At 35.3% G+C, this 16,221-nt stretch overlaps 1 protein-coding gene and 1 long non-coding RNA gene across 2 annotated transcripts in view; one reads left to right on the top strand and one right to left on the bottom strand.

The window, feature by feature from the left end:
* Nucleotides 1–16,221, bottom strand: part of Su(var)3-3 (lysine-specific histone demethylase Su(var)3-3) — a 344,797-nt gene that overhangs the window by 45,996 nt on the left and 282,580 nt on the right.
* LOC149500130 (uncharacterized) lies at nucleotides 9,311–11,853 on the top strand. The gene is made up of 3 exons (XR_016325178.1): nucleotides 9,311–9,670; nucleotides 10,127–10,247; nucleotides 10,339–11,853. It is a non-coding gene; the product is annotated as an uncharacterized LOC149500130 (long non-coding RNA).

The raw sequence follows: 16,221 nt of genomic DNA on the forward strand, positions 1-16,221 counted from the left end.
ACCATTGATACCAACTGGTGGTACGATGTAAAAATGAAAATTGCGAACAATGCCTTAAAACATTACCAATGGAACATATGGTCCAATCACAGATAGAATTAAAAGTAAAGAACGACTTTCTTCTGTATAGAGTCAAATGGGAGGACACGGGCCCACAGAAAATTAGATGCTTTACAGAGTAAAAGTTTGTCTAGAATTGAAATACCACTACGCTTCGTCGAAGGCTACCAACATTTTAGATGCCAACTTCGTTCATCTTCTAGCCGCCAAAGCATTCAGGAATTTCGTCAAAAAGTCGATCGCTGTTCCAAAGCATCAGACCATTCGAATTATTTCCGCTAGATCCGAGTCTTTACCCAGAAAAATAATAATAAGAACTAAAATTTAAAATCCGTCTCCTTAACGAACTTATTTAAATGTCTGTTTTATATGATTAAGACACTTCGTTAAGTGAAAGGGAAAACTCGATTTCACAGCCGATGTCCGGAAAACGTAAACCTTTACAGCTTTAATCCTGCGATCTAATCCGGTACTCCATCGGCGTCTCTCATTAACGAGATTTATGAAAGCAAGGAGACGTTCGGTCGGCTACGATACCTTCTTTATGACGGTCAGATTGCCAAGATACCACTTTATAACCCGAATACTGATTGTAAAAATGACAAACTTTTAATCCGTTTTAAGAAAAATAGCTTTATGAAGTTTTGAGAAAATAACAATTTTACGATATTGAGGTAACGTAAGCGTTCATTTCGTATTGAGCATGGGCTCCGATGGATTCGTATTATGTGACGTGGCTGCTAAGATCAAGCATATATTATCTTCTAGATAAATATACGTAGAACAAAATATACGTATCTAATATCTGTTCACGAATGATTTTCACAATTAACGAATGATATCATGTAGTTGTTTAATAAAAAACGAACCCACAAAAATTACCAGTTTATTTCATTTTGGGTGGAAGTATTGATATTGTCGTTCTGCCCATTTCGACCGACCAAAAGTCATACCTTTCCCGTTTGAAAGTTGAAATAGCCGTTATATAGTACAATTGAGACTACTAGATATGTCCAAGCTGAGTGATAACATTCTTGTTTATTATTTATGAATGCAGTGTGCAATTAAAAAAAAACTAGAACCTTCCAAATGTATGATAGCGGCTACCTCGTTGCGTAGTAACCTCCGCACTAGGGGGGAACGATGCCTAACGACGAAGGAGTTATTCGAGAGCGGAGGCTCCAATCTCAACGGTCCATACTAGAGACGTGGTCTCGCCATTTGACGAACCCGTCCAGTCCCACATACTCCACGCGTCCCCTAGGTGGGGGGACCTCGTACCTCGTAAGAGGTTCGGCTCCCGGCCCAAAAAAGGATACCCGTTACGTGGCCCGGTTGGGAGGGACAGCGTCGTGTCATCGTCGCGCAACTAGGACTTTTCGTTGTGGACTGTAGTGGCTACGATGTTCGACAGCAATGAGTCCTGGAACGCGAAGCTCAACTTCTGCCTGTCCACCATTTCACAGAAGGAGGCAGACGGAGATCTCGAGGCTGCGGCGCGTTGCTTTCAGTCTAGCGCACTGCGCAAGGAAAACAACAACGATCCAACAATACTAATGAGACTTCAACCTCATATCGCTAGGGGAGGATTGACGTTTATTTATCAGATAAGCCGTGAGCACATTTGCTCATCTAAACAAAAGCACTACTCTCTTCTTCAACCCGTGTCCAGCCAATGCTGAGTGTAGGTCTCTTCGAGTGCACCCCATTCTCTTCGGTCTCTTGCTTTTCTCATCCAGTCAAAGTTTTAAGGCCAATAACCATCATGCATAAAGCACTACTGTTCCTAGTCAATTCCACAAAGCTGTATGTACATACATATGTACGTATACACTAGAGTGTGACTCCCACGGCTTCCTTCGAATAGAGGTGTTTATATCAATGCGATTCAGTATCAAACGTATACAAATAACTGGACAAACAGCGCAACTATCTACATGTCATTCGGGAACAGGAATAACATTAGTTTTAGATTCCCGTACACAAGACCAGCAGGATAATCTTGAGAGATTTAAGGTTTGAACAGAGTACGAATGTTATGGCTCGAATATCGGCAACAAGTTCGTGCGCGGCGACTGAGCGTATCTGTTCTCCCGTAATCCGATAATAATGAATAGAGAATTGTAAAGGGTTGGCTTATTTGAGAGATTCTTGTAACTGGAGGCGTGAGAGTTTTATCGCTGAGCATAATTCGGTCGCAACGTCACGCACCGTTCGCTCGACTTTAACACGGCTCTAGACGGATCCCGAGGGTGCAAAGAAAACAACCTCAAAGTACAGAAACAAACTCGAAAGAACTATAAAACGGAATACATAAATTTAAATATTTGAACGAGAGAAACGTTTTGACAAAAACAAAATCGGTTTAATTAAAACCGTATGCAATTATGAACTCGTAAACGACTCGCATAAATCGAATATCATTATTTCATGATTAAAACATGCGTTAAATTTTATTTTCTCGGAAATAGTATAAGCTAAACCGACGGATAAGTACTTTAGATTTTACAACGCAATTAATAAACAATTCACTTTAGTGTAGTTGAAATAAAGGTCTAGAGGTACTAAACAGTAATCCTCATTGATGTGAAATTATAGGCATTGCACCCGAGAAATATAAATTTCTCAGTTACGACCGACTGAAATGATAGAGTGGAACTTTATTTTGCTATTTTAAATTTACGCGTTACTTGCGTTTATTTGTTAATGTATATGTATATTAATTATATGAATTAAACATACAGGATACAATAACATAAAGAAGTTACAATTATACAGAATAACTGACGCATACATTAAAAACATAATAAACATTACAATACGTGACGGACCTGAGTCAAATTAATTTCGAAGCCCTTATAAAATGAATATATAACACCTAACTTTATTATTGAATTAATTTGATGTTTGATTATCTAACATTTGATGTGTAGGCTTCAACTTTAGTGAACTACAAACGGGAAAACGGTCTGAAACTAATGTAAATACAAATAAAATTGTAGTTGTTGGAGTGTAATTCATTGTTTTTGTTTTTTCTCGTGCATTTTCGACATTCGTCTTCTCGCATTAAAACTGTATAATTTAAAAATTTACTAATTTTACAGGAGAGCGTTGTAAAGGTTTAACATGTGATATTTTTAATATTAATCATCTTTGCAACATTTTTTTTTTTAATAGCTACATTCTCTGTCTTTTAAAGTAAGATAACATTATGTATTAATTTTGTTAATAGTAGTCAAAACATAGGTAAACTAAAAAAAAAAAAAAAAACTAAACTACGCTCTTTTGACAGTATTTATGAGATAAATACTGGTGATACCAAAAGGTGATACACTTTTAATTCGAAAAGATGATATTATGAAACGAACGGTGATTCGATCGACTCCTCACTTTATGGTGTATACGACCTTTACGGATACGAAAGGTTTTATGTGTATTTATTTTGATCCCAGTTACGGACGCCGCAGTTAATCGTGTCCCTGCTTTCATTGAGGTCTCTCCACTCCACATTATTTATACACGCACTGTGGTTCTATACATTTATTGACCGATCATATATTAACTAATTATCAAATATTAAGTTTCAAAATCAAAACTATTTCAAACGTTTTAACTTAGCTCTTGCCTCATAATACAGTTTCACAACTAATCACCAAGATACCTACTCAACGCTTGGGCTTTTCCAAAAATACGTGCATATCGTCCTTCTCGCATTAAAACTGTATAATCTCAAAACATACTAATTTCACAGGAGAGTGTTTTAAAGGTTTAAAATGTAATATTTTTAACATTTATCATCTTTGCAACATTTATTTTTTATCAGTTACATTATCAGTCTTTTAAAGTAAGATAAAATTATGTATTAATTTTGTTAATACTAGTCAAAACATAGGTAAACTAAAAAAAAAAAAACTAGTATTTGTAAATTTGACAGTATTTATGAGAAAAATACTGGTGATACGAAATGATTCCGCATATTAACTCAATTTCGAATATTTTTGGAAATTGTTTTACACTTTTAATGCGAAAAGGCGATATGTACGCCACAGCATGAGACCTCATAATTATGCTCGTATTATAACGAAACGCAACAAAACGTAAGCCTTAGGTAAAGTCAGGACCGTTATCATTGACCTCTTCGAATAGTTGATCGAGTTTTTATTGGGCAACGGAAACGAGCTCACCCTTCGTTGGACGTACGACCAATCGATTCCCTATATTAGGCTTCCGTCAGAAAACAAACCGGTACCGTTCCGGAGATTCTTTTGTTCCATTGTCGACCGGCCTTTGTTCTACCGTCGCGGATAAATTATTTTCTACGATCCTTCTCGGCTCCTATCTCGTTCCATTTCGTCCGTATTAGTTCCAGCCGATGCGCAACAATTACGCCTTTATGCTTTGGATGACGCGAAAATCATCCTGTCTTGCCCTACAATTTTACGCCTGAATATTCCATCTTCGAGTTAAATTAGAAATGTCGAAATTGAGAGTTAAACGGTAGGCGTGTAATCGGTTTCTAGCGAAGTATCTACAGAACATCGTGTTTGAAAGCGTGGAAGTGTTTTAACAACTAAATGTTTACTGTTCGAATACTTGGTACAGGGTAGAAAATTATAATGTTTTATTATAGGAACATATAGACATTATAATATTAATTCCGCCGCCCACATTTAAGCACCATGAGGCCGAGGTTTGTTATTCCCTTACGTATGCTGAGAAATATTTTCAAACTACGTTAAAAAATAACATATCCCGCAACTCGAGTAGCATTTTGGTCAGTTCAATGCAAGATAAGAAGATACGCGATATAATGATATTTTTTGGAAAGGCGCTATGTAAGTAGAAATAAACATCACTCGTTTATGTAAACTTAATATATAATGTACATATTCGCGGTTCTTTATGTCCCAATGCTACCTACGGAGGTCAAATGTTTTTGGAGGTACGCTTTCATTGCTCGTCGTATAAAATACATAAATGTGAGTGATTAAGGTAGACAACGTCCCAGGGGGCGTACAGCGGGCTCAGTCGAGAGGAATTAAATTTTACGACAACGCACAAACAAAGTAGCAATAACGGACTGTGCAGATTAATGCCGCGCTAACTTGACTTAATTGCATTTTAAAACGGTTACATGCGGGTCCGTTTTGAAGGACCTCTTTTTTGATTAGCTCTTTATTTTTATCGCCCAACCGTACGTACGTACGTACGCGTTGTTCACTCTTAATGTGTTCGTTCGTCATTTCAAAAACCGTTTCACATCATCGAGTGATCATTAAGTTGTTTAATGATTCCATTCCCACAAAAATAGAACTTTAAAAATTGAGTAATTAGTACGATAAGAGGTGGCGGCCGTGACGCGATCAATCGACGCCACTTTGTAACGATAACTCGCCTTGTCCTCGACCGCCGGACTCCGTTGATTGATAGAACCAACCTGCGCACCACTTACACACCAACTATAAGGAAATTAAGACACTCCCAACGTTAATGGAAACTGTGATCCATCAAACGGCCCCGAAATTAAGATGCGGTGTCATTACTACGGATGGCGTACATCTTTATCTAAATGACGGCCATGTTATTTTTTATGGAAACAATTATGGCTGTAACCCTTTAAGGACCGGACGTATAAAATTAGCGTTTGACGGTGACAATAAAGCGACGACAGAGGGTTAGCATCACAGTAACTGTCACTCATTGAGATAATTAAGTGGCGACACCCAGTGAAGCCACGCCGCACCTCAGGTGGCGACAATGATCGTTCACTTGGAGCACCCTACTCGGAGAGTCGCTTCAGAACAGGGATTGTATGTTTGGTGCAAGTGTCAAGATCTTAGAGAATTAATCACTATTTAGCTTCAAGCAAATAGCTATCAATAACAATAAAAAACAACAATTCTATTTTAAGACTTCAACATCTATCTAAATTATATGTCCTTAAATTTAATTTATTTTTAATGTATGTTTGTAAATTTCACTGAGGGTTGATTTACATTCATCTGGAGATTTGGTGACATTAAAGCTAACAGCTAATTTTTACTATACTAAAAAAACTTATTTGAATTGACTATTACACGTTCATTCATTTGTAATTATTCTAAATATTCTATTAAATAATTAATTTATTAAATAAATTTATCTCGATTTAAAATGTTCTTCATGAACTTAAATAATTTATGTACTTTAATAAAAAAAAATATTAAATTATATAAAGTAATTAATCAAAGCATTAATTAAAAATCCTCCTCTCTGCGTACCAGACCATGAGCGAGGGACATCCAAGAAGATAACGTGAAGCGGCTGTAGACATTTCTTTTGAAAGAGAAACTAGATGATGGAAGGCCAAGATTCCTGCCCCATGATAAGCACGTGATGCCAAATAGCCAGTCTTTAGACCGAGAGGACTGGTGATGGTGGTGGGGCCGGCGATCAAAGGCCCGATATCTTCGGTTTTTTTTTCTCAGAAGGAAATTGCCCATCTACCGCCTTTACGTTGGGGACGTAGACAAGGTATATCGCGGTTTAAGCAACTAAAACACCCCGCCGCTCAGCTCGATTCAGACCTTTTTTATTTTATTGCTTTGATGGGTGGACGGATCTACAACGTAAATGCACCCCATCCTTCAAACCGAAACGCATTACTGCTTCACGGCAGAAATAGGCAGGGTGGTATTACCCACACACGCGAACTTACAAGAGGTCCTACCACCAGTAAAAAGGTAGAATTCAACCGAAGCAAGTGTGGGGCAAGGTTCCACTTCAATAACCAGGTGGGTTTAGAATCGGTCTGCCTCTATAGGAGCAAAAACAGACCAGCGCATTAGCGGGACCGCCCAAAACTCCTAAACCTAACCCTTTTATAAACTCTACCAGAATCAGTTCAGCTTCTTCTTTCAGGTTTTTTAACGACCTATTCGACAAACGAGAGCATCAGTAAAATCAAAATACGTCTCTTATGACTTATACCAAACCTGTTGCTCCATTCAGGTGGGAAAGACTACCATTTACAAGGAAAAACAAATTGCCTCTCTTATTACAACATCTGAAAAGTTCGTAACGATTTCACACCCCATTCAATTTTTATGGCTTTATTAAGCCCGGTGATAACTGTAATCTGGTACAGACTACAGTGGAGTGGAGCATCGATTGTCGATTAAAAATTAAAACTGTATTTTGTTCAAGGAACATGAATGTATATTTAAATATATAATTGAGATTAGATTATAAGCAGAGATTTCCATCAGCTATGACATGTCCTTCTTCAAACGCGGCTTGTGGAGAGTACTTAACGGTAGGCAATGGCTTGGCTCTGCCGCTGGCATTGTTAACGTACATAGGCGACGATAACTGGTCATATGCTCATCTGCCTACGAGGGCAACAAACGAAAAAGACAATAATAATTTACCTTATGGCTAAATAACTAGTCAGGTCATAAGTATTGTCACACAGTAAAAACTTTTCTTTTAGAATGCTGGGCACAAAAAAGTTTATTGAATTCGAATTTCGAATTGTTCATGAAAATAAAAATGTGTACTTTTAGAATTTTACTCATTTTTAAATATGGAGTGGACGCTTAAAGAAGACCGTGTTGCAGTTATTGCGTTGCATCGTTGCGGTTACGCGCCAATTCAAATTTTTAACATACTGAAAAATTTGAATATAACCAAAAGATTCGTTTATCGTACCATCAAACGATACAATGAAGACTCTAGTGTAGATGACAGGTCAAGAAGTGGTCGCCCTCGGTCTGTTAGGACTCCAGCAGTGATAAAAGCTGTGAAGGCGCAAATTCAAAGAAATCCCAAACGTAAGCAGAAACTGTTGGCCCTTCAGATGGGGTTAAGCAGACCACGGTGAAAAGGGTGTTAAATGAAGACTTAGGGCTTCGGGCATATCGAAGAAAAACAGGACATCGTTTGAATGCTCGTCTAATGGACCTGAGACTGAAGAGATGCCGCGCTTTGTTGAAGCGGTACGCGGGAAAAAATATCGGGAAATTCTTTTTTCGGATGAAAAAATTTTTACCGTAGAAGAGAGCTACAACAAACAAAATGATAAGGTGTACGCACACAGTAGTGAAGAAGCGAGCAACCGTATTCCGCGTGTCCAACGAGGTCATTTTCCATCCTCGCTCATGGTATGGTTGGGAGTTTCTTATTGGGGCTTAATCAGGGGGGTGCAACTCCCATACAAAGGAAAAGAACATTCAACTAGCGTCATCTTTAGGAACCGGCGAGGTCATTTTTGAAACGTTTTGGCCTTAATGAACTAATAAACTCACTAGATGGCAGATACGAGTTCTGACTCAATAAAAAATGTTAGCGTACTTTGAAGCAGTGCTTCCACTTTTAGGGAATTCTCCCTTTTTTAGGGAAAAATAGCTGATATTTTGGATGATAAAGACAATTTAAAAAATACCAGGATTTAGGATATTTCGGGGTAAAAAGCAAAGCCTATACTAGTAACTGTTGTGAATTTTAAAATAAACGATAATTAAAGTAAAACAATGAACATTTTATTTTATGGAGAGAATGACATTAAGTCGAGTTGACAAGTAAAAGAATAAAACAGAGTTGTGTATAAAAACTATAAAGAAGGTTTGATTCAACAGTAACCCTCTAGTAAAGTAAATCATAGATTAAGCCACTGCTTTTTTCTTAGGGATTCCCCAGAATCCCAATAAGTATAATCCGCCAAATTTTTATTTACCTATTTTCGTTGATGTCACCAGAACTTACTTGTATTGTAATATACAGGTACTTCATGTACCATGAAAGATTATCATGGTAATTTCATTTACGAAAACCTTGTAATTGTCATTTCGCTTTTGCTAGCAGTTCCTTCTTCAAAGACTGAGGTAGAAAGATTATTCAGTGTTCTCAAATGTAAAAACTGACAAAAGAAACAGGCTTTCTAACGAAACCCTGAACGACTTGCTTCATAGAAAGTTGGGAATGCCAGCAAACAATTGCTTAATTTTAGAACCGAACAGTGTTAGGTTGCGTGCAGCAAAAGAATATAAAAGCAATGCGTCGACTTCCTTGAAAATTCTAACCCTATAGATCTATGATCTTCTGGGGGCGTTTAGATTATATATACCTACATTAAATAATATGCTGTGGTTTATTTTCTGTATTTTATTTATGCTTTCTATATAAAGGATTTATGAAAGTTGTTTAGGAAATTTTAGGGATAAATTCAAAAGAAACTAGGGTAAAATGTGGTAAAAAAAACGTAAGTGGAAACACTGCTTTGAAGTTTTCAAAACTCCAGGGCCAATAAAACAATCTCAAAAAAAAAAAAAGTTTTCAAAATGTCGTACATAACGCTTTAATTTTTAAATCGTTTTTTTTTGGTTTTGTTTTGAGTTATTTTACGTTGTAGTATTAATTTAGAGCAACTTTTAGCTTTGTGAGAATATTAGACGATTAGACATTGAGAAACTCTGTTTTGAATTCTCTTTAGACATAACTTGGCTCCAATACTTTTTTCTTCGTTAGCGTTTCGTAAGCCAGTGTAACTATTTTCATTTCAGAAAGTTTATTATTAAAAATCAGCATGCCTCAAGATCGAAAATGAAATGCTATTTCGGATGCCTTGATAACGGTGAGTTTACACTATTTTTCCGGTATATTATTTGCTAACAGAATTATTATTCATAATATAATTAAATGAATTAGCACCAACTAATGGTCCTTCCTATTTCTGCTGCCTAGCTATCATATATGTTAAGTTTTGATCAAAACAGTCGGTATTAAGTCTCGTACTATCACACACACACCTCAGATAATAAAATTGTCCCGAGTGGGTGGCAGTATTTATGTTTTGCAACTCAGCGTATTATATGCTTATTGTCAAGTGGGCCCGAACTAGTTTTTTGGAATGATCAATCAGTCATGATTTCCTGTTTAAATAAAATACAGCACAATTGATCTCACATCCAAAGTTAGATGATGGCATTCACGTTTTGTTTCCTGGTGTTTGATAACCAAGTTACACCAAGTGGCCTGTGACCACGTTCATCCTTCTACCCAATATAAAATAATGTTTTTATTTTTGTAGACAAAGGTTTGATTATGACAAAATTTTATGGAAAAATTATAAGGAGCACTAAAATGTCTGAAACATGAAAAGATTGATGCACTATATTTGAACCAGAACGTGTTATGTAATATATTAATTTGTAAGTATGATTACATTAACACAAAATTTTTCATGGTCGTATTTTTTCAATATTTGTTACATACTTAAGATACATTGTTTCTCCGTTTCAGAAGAGAAACTGATTCAGCAAGGAACGTGAACTCTCAAGGATCTTAATTTTTTTTAAATATGTTTATAATTTATAAATTAATAATTGAAATAGTTCATAAGAACTATATTGATGCCAATTTTGTTTTAAAATAGGTTGTTTAGTTCTTATAGTTATAGTATTATGTTTGAATAGTTGTAATTAGTAAGTTAGTAATATATGAAAATACTGATATAAATTTTTGTAAATAACCTTTTGTACATTCTACGAGAAGATGATTTTAATTAATGATCAAAAGTCAGCAGTCTTCAAAAGCATTATTTGCAATTATTTAGATTTACTGTGGAATATATTTGCTAAGTTGTCTTTTCTGTATGAGCAGATATAAATGAAAATGCCCAAACATGATTATGTTTCTTACATTTTCATTATGTGAAATCAATATGCTTGTGATTGAGTATATTAATAATTTATTAAAACTTAAGTGATAGACAGCAACCCCTATGGCACTGCTGAAGTTTATAAGCATTGGTGACCACTTATCATGAGCCGGGTTGCGTGCTCGTTTCCTGTTGAGTGCAATAAAAATTTTCGAAACCCTTTCTATTATTTAGATGTAATATTAATGTACATTTAATTTGGATTAAAAGATAAATTTACATTTTATGTTTGGATGTGTATGTTTATAATTCATTTGCATGTAACGAACATCAGTTTCTTTTGTAACAAAATGCAAACTAATGGTTTGTAATGAATGTAATTAACTTTAAGATGATTTTCTTTCAATCTGCTGTTTGTTTCATCTAGTATTACCAAAGCTAAAGCATCAGAAATGTCAGAATAGAAATAATTTAGATAGGGAATAAAAGTATAACTATTGTAATCATGTCTAAGATTACTATAAGCGTCATTAAGTACAAACTATCAATATTTAAGAGTACTTTAAATCATCATTACATTTTTTAAACATTTTTTTTTTTTTTTGTTTTTCAAATCGTGTAACAAAACGTTTGTGCAGAACAAAATGTCACATGTTATGAACATGATTGTGGGTTAATCGTTTCTTAAATTTCTAAATGTTTATAAGAATGCTAAGAATAATTTAGTTTTCACTTTAGTGTGTGTATTATCTCTACAATGCTAGTTTAAATGACAATTATTGTATGACGAAGCATAGGTAGTGTTTATAGATGTAATATTTTCATACAAGGTCATGATCTGTCACGATCAACTTTAAGCAAGAACTGCTATCGTTAAGAAACAAATTTATTAAATTTAATTCAAATTGTCTACTATGTTTGTAATGGAAAGCTGACATGTTTATATTTCGCACAAATGACTTAATTGACATTGAATGATTTGATTATCTAGACTTAATTAACTTTTAGATAACTTTCGATTTAATGTTAATAAGTACGCTAGTAGGATTAATCTAGAGGAGTTATTGTTATTCGAAATTTTATACAATTGTACGTTCATGCAATCTTTTAACAGAAAATTGTTTGTAATATAGGGAAATTAAATAGCTTACAGAGAATTACAGCTTTTTATTTTAAAAAACTGTTTTCTCTCTGTATGAAAAGATCTTATCGATTAGAATGCTGAACACAATCAAACATTCCTTAATATCTCATAAGTACTACCGGGAATTTCAGCGATTCTAAACGATAAGATTTTTTCATAAAGAGAGTTATTAAAAATATTAAAATTACTAAAAAAGCCACCTGGTGGGGCCTGGTGGTAGGGAGACTAATAATCGACCGTAGCGACGCCTGCTGGACCGGGCTTTAACTAAAGCAAAAATAAAAATGAGAGTTGCGCATCTATCTCTAATATATTAAGTGTATAATCTATGGGCTTAATAGACGTACATTTTTGTGAGAAAGGTGTAAAAATGAATGCAGTTGTGTATCAAAATACAGTCCTGACGAACCTTGTGGAACCTGTTTCTCATACCATGTTCAATAACAGGCACTGGGTATTCCAACAAGATTCGGCGCCAGCTCATAGAGCGAAGAGCACACAACTGGCTGGCGGCACGTGAAATCGACTTCATCCGGCACGAAGACTGGCCCTCCTCCAGTCCAGATTTGAATCCGTTAGATTACAAGATATGGCAACACTTGGAGGAAAAGGCGTGCTCAAAGCCTCATCCCAATTTGGAGTCACTCAAGACATCCTTGATTAAGGCAGCCGCCGATATTGACATGGACCTCGTTCGTGCTGCGATAGACGACTGGCCGCGCAGATTGAAGGCCTGTATTCAAAATCACGGAGGTAATTTTGAATAAACTTTAGTGTCATAATAATCTATGTTTTGTTAAGTTCATTTTGGTATATGAATGGTTACATAATGAATAAACTTGTTTCAATTATTTTACATTAAACATGTGACAGAATTTATGACCTGACTAGGTATATAGAGCTCTTTTTTGTAGTAGGTATATTTGTTTCAGTGTTCCTTCATCTACGAATTAATTGTAGTCAGGAATAAGAGTGACCTATTTTATAACGTGTTCAGGATAGGGTTCTCGATACGGATACCTACGTTCTTTATTAACCGTCTTAATAATCAGCTATACTTTAAATACGTCATTTCTATGCATTTATGTAGGTGTCGGTTTTCATGGTACTCTTAATAAGCATTTCCAGTTCTTTTCCTATATTTATTTATATATGTAAATTTTTAAATATTTTGATAATACATGTTCTTGCGGCGTAAATGAAGCAATCCTAGTAGTACTATTTATTCATACACGACTGTACAAATACTAGTTTGTAATCTAAGGCAATACAAAATTAACGTATAAAGAAAAAAATTGTAATTTCAAAGTTAATTTGATCAAAAAATGATGTCTCTGCGTGTCAGCTCAGATTTATATCGCATTATGAGAAATTTCAAAAGTAGTGCAGAATAAACCAATGGCAATAAGCCAGCTGTTGGCATTGTCGTTATCCATATCTCACTATATGTTAGATTGAGCTATTCCATCTCGCGGTGAAGGAGGAGAACGTCAGCTATACCTGTGTTAATATAGAAACTTCCAGAATTAATTCCAGAATTAGATAACTATACATTTCCGAAAAAGAAATATATCTATTGTAGTTAAATGAATATAGTTTATGTTGAATTCGCTCATTCCTACCGTTGAAACTAGCTAGAACGAATCTCTAAAGTTATTTAGTTATGAATTTAGACTATAATTATTCAGTGAATACCTGTGAAGCTGCGTTGTGCCAAGCGAATCGGAAACTGTCACGAGGCTAAGCGCATCTGAACTAGGTCAAATATTTATTTATATGATTCAAATGCGATTTACACTATAATTTATCTTTATTTATTTATTTTTGCTGAACTATACAACAATACAGTGTAATATTTAAGATCAATATAAAATGGCTGATTTTAATAAAGTAGAAATAAGATTCAAATATTAAATTCAACATAATTAGCTCTATTAATACAGATCAACAATTTTTAGTCACAACAAGGACCGAAAATAGGCAAACGCTGCAGCGTTTTAAGCAATCCTAACTTTGAATGCAATTCAAAGATGACTTAATACAATTTCAAAACACATATATTGAATCGTATCCTGAATAGTGTTAGGGACTTTGAGCGTACTTACGGGGGAAGTCGGTACGCAGTCATTTCACACTTGGTCGGATTTCAATTTACTTCGACCGTTATTTGGCTGTTTATTATTGACAGACCTCAAATATTTACTGTACAACAAGAATTTATGATTTTGGTGCTGAGAGGTTGTTCGGGATAGTAAATGTATGTATCTACATGAGTTACAAGTCAATTAAAATTATTACATATTTTAGAACGAAGTTCCTTATGGGACGATGCGGGGGGGTACCCTAACCGGGAAAAAACGTCCGTAACGTAAGATTTTTATTAGTAATGCACACAGTGTACGACTTAACTTTGTAATAACGTACAAAATTTATCATATTTTTTTAGATTATATTGTTTACTAGCGACCCGCCCTCGCTTCGCTTCGAAAACTGTAATATATTATTGATTTCTCCACTATTTCATGGATTTTATTATACATATAAACCTTCCTCTTCAATCACTCTATCTATTAAAAAAAAACCGTATCAAAATCCGTTGCGTAGTTTTAAAGATTTAAGCATACATAGGGACAGACAGATATAGGGACAGAGAAAGCGACTTTGTTTTATACTATGTAGTGAAGCTCCGTAAAACAATATAGTCAATTGACATTATTTTAAACTCAAAAAAAAACGGAATGCAGTAAAAACAAATGTTTGTGCTCTGACACGGTGATATTGAATTGAAACACCGATTCATCGTACATAGTTCTTGTTAAATTTTACAAGGCGAAGACGTGTGTTATCTTGGCACGTCAACAATAGAACATTATTCATTGTACGAACCACCACAACAAAAAAATGATGCATAGATATCTCGGGGCTCGTTGATAGTTCTGACAGTTTTAATTAAATTCGCCGACGGCCGGATCTATTTTAATTTGTTTTATAACAAATCTAATCAATAAACATACAAAACGTCGAGCGGGAAAACGCGTTGCCGTTCAAATATTGTTTCTCGAGAGCGCCGGGGGAATTATCATGATGATAAATAAGATACACGGCCGCCGGGACAACGGAGCCAATCACCATACATCACCGGAAAACATTCAAATAAAACGTACAAACAAAAACAGTGTACGTATTTTTTTTTATGTCATGAACAGCGCCAAGGAAAACAAATTGTTGCAAGGGAGAGATCATATCATACTAGGCGCCTTGAAAGACGTGAAAACTAATTAAGATCGGACGCTTTTCTAAGGCGATAACTTGCAACAGTCAGACGGCCGGACGTGTTTGTGTATTGGCGATCAAAACAATTAACTTTTTGCTGTGTTCACCACTATCTAAACAAAACTCGATATTTGAAGTTTTTTCATTCGTTCGATGACCTTTTCGTGAGATTTCTGAGGCTGCATCTCAAATTGAAATCGCCATAACAATACAAGATCGAAAATAAATTATAAAATTTGTGCCGATAAAATACGGAACGGATACACATAGCTCAAAAACTAAAGTTTTAATGCTAAAATACGTAAAAATCAAATTACGAATACCGGACCGGAAATTACGAAAGTTCCAGACGAAAATAAATAAAATAAAGGCACGAAACTAAACACCGCGCTACGATCGAAGCGTGAAATAAATAAAATGGAAGCGCTCCCGCAAACGAGAAAAAAGGTATAAAATTGTGGCGTTAATTTTCCAGCGAGATTTCCCAGCAGTCTCTGGGTGCGAGGGAAGGCGCGTGCACTGGACACGTGAATTAAAAACGTTAACAATGCGATCGCGCGGCTCTCCTTAATGAACCTATGCTGGGGTTCGCAGCGCCTCAGACGCCTCACCGGGACCGGGACCTCATCGAATTGCACACCACCCTTTTTCTGCACTCCATCAAAAATAATTTAAAAATCTATTGATCTATGCAGCTTCTTCCAGAAATTTCGTTTTTCTGTAAATTTCATTTTTTTTCTGTTAATAAAATATTACCGCTTAATGAACACCACGCTTTAGTGTTAACTTATTTTTCACTTATGTTTCAATTTATAAAATATCGACAGAACCCTGTATATCTAATAGGGATAAAATTTAATTCAACGTCTGCACTTTCGTCGAGAACTTTCGAGAACCGACTGGGATATTCAGTTATTTAGAAACCAAATAAACCCAACTAAAACACTAAACAGAACATGCACATTTTTATGTCCGACTATGATGCATAAAATAATATCTCCCTTAGTTTAACAAAATGAAATTTAAGTTAGATAGAGATTTAATATTAAAAAAAGCGAAAATAACGATGTAGATGGCGCTAAAGGGGTTTTCGATAGCAACATTAGAA

The sequence above is a fragment of the Bombyx mandarina genome, chromosome 23 (assembly GCF_030267445.1).
Source record: "Bombyx mandarina strain Sakado chromosome 23, ASM3026744v2".
NCBI lineage: Eukaryota > Metazoa > Arthropoda > Insecta > Lepidoptera > Bombycidae > Bombyx > Bombyx mandarina.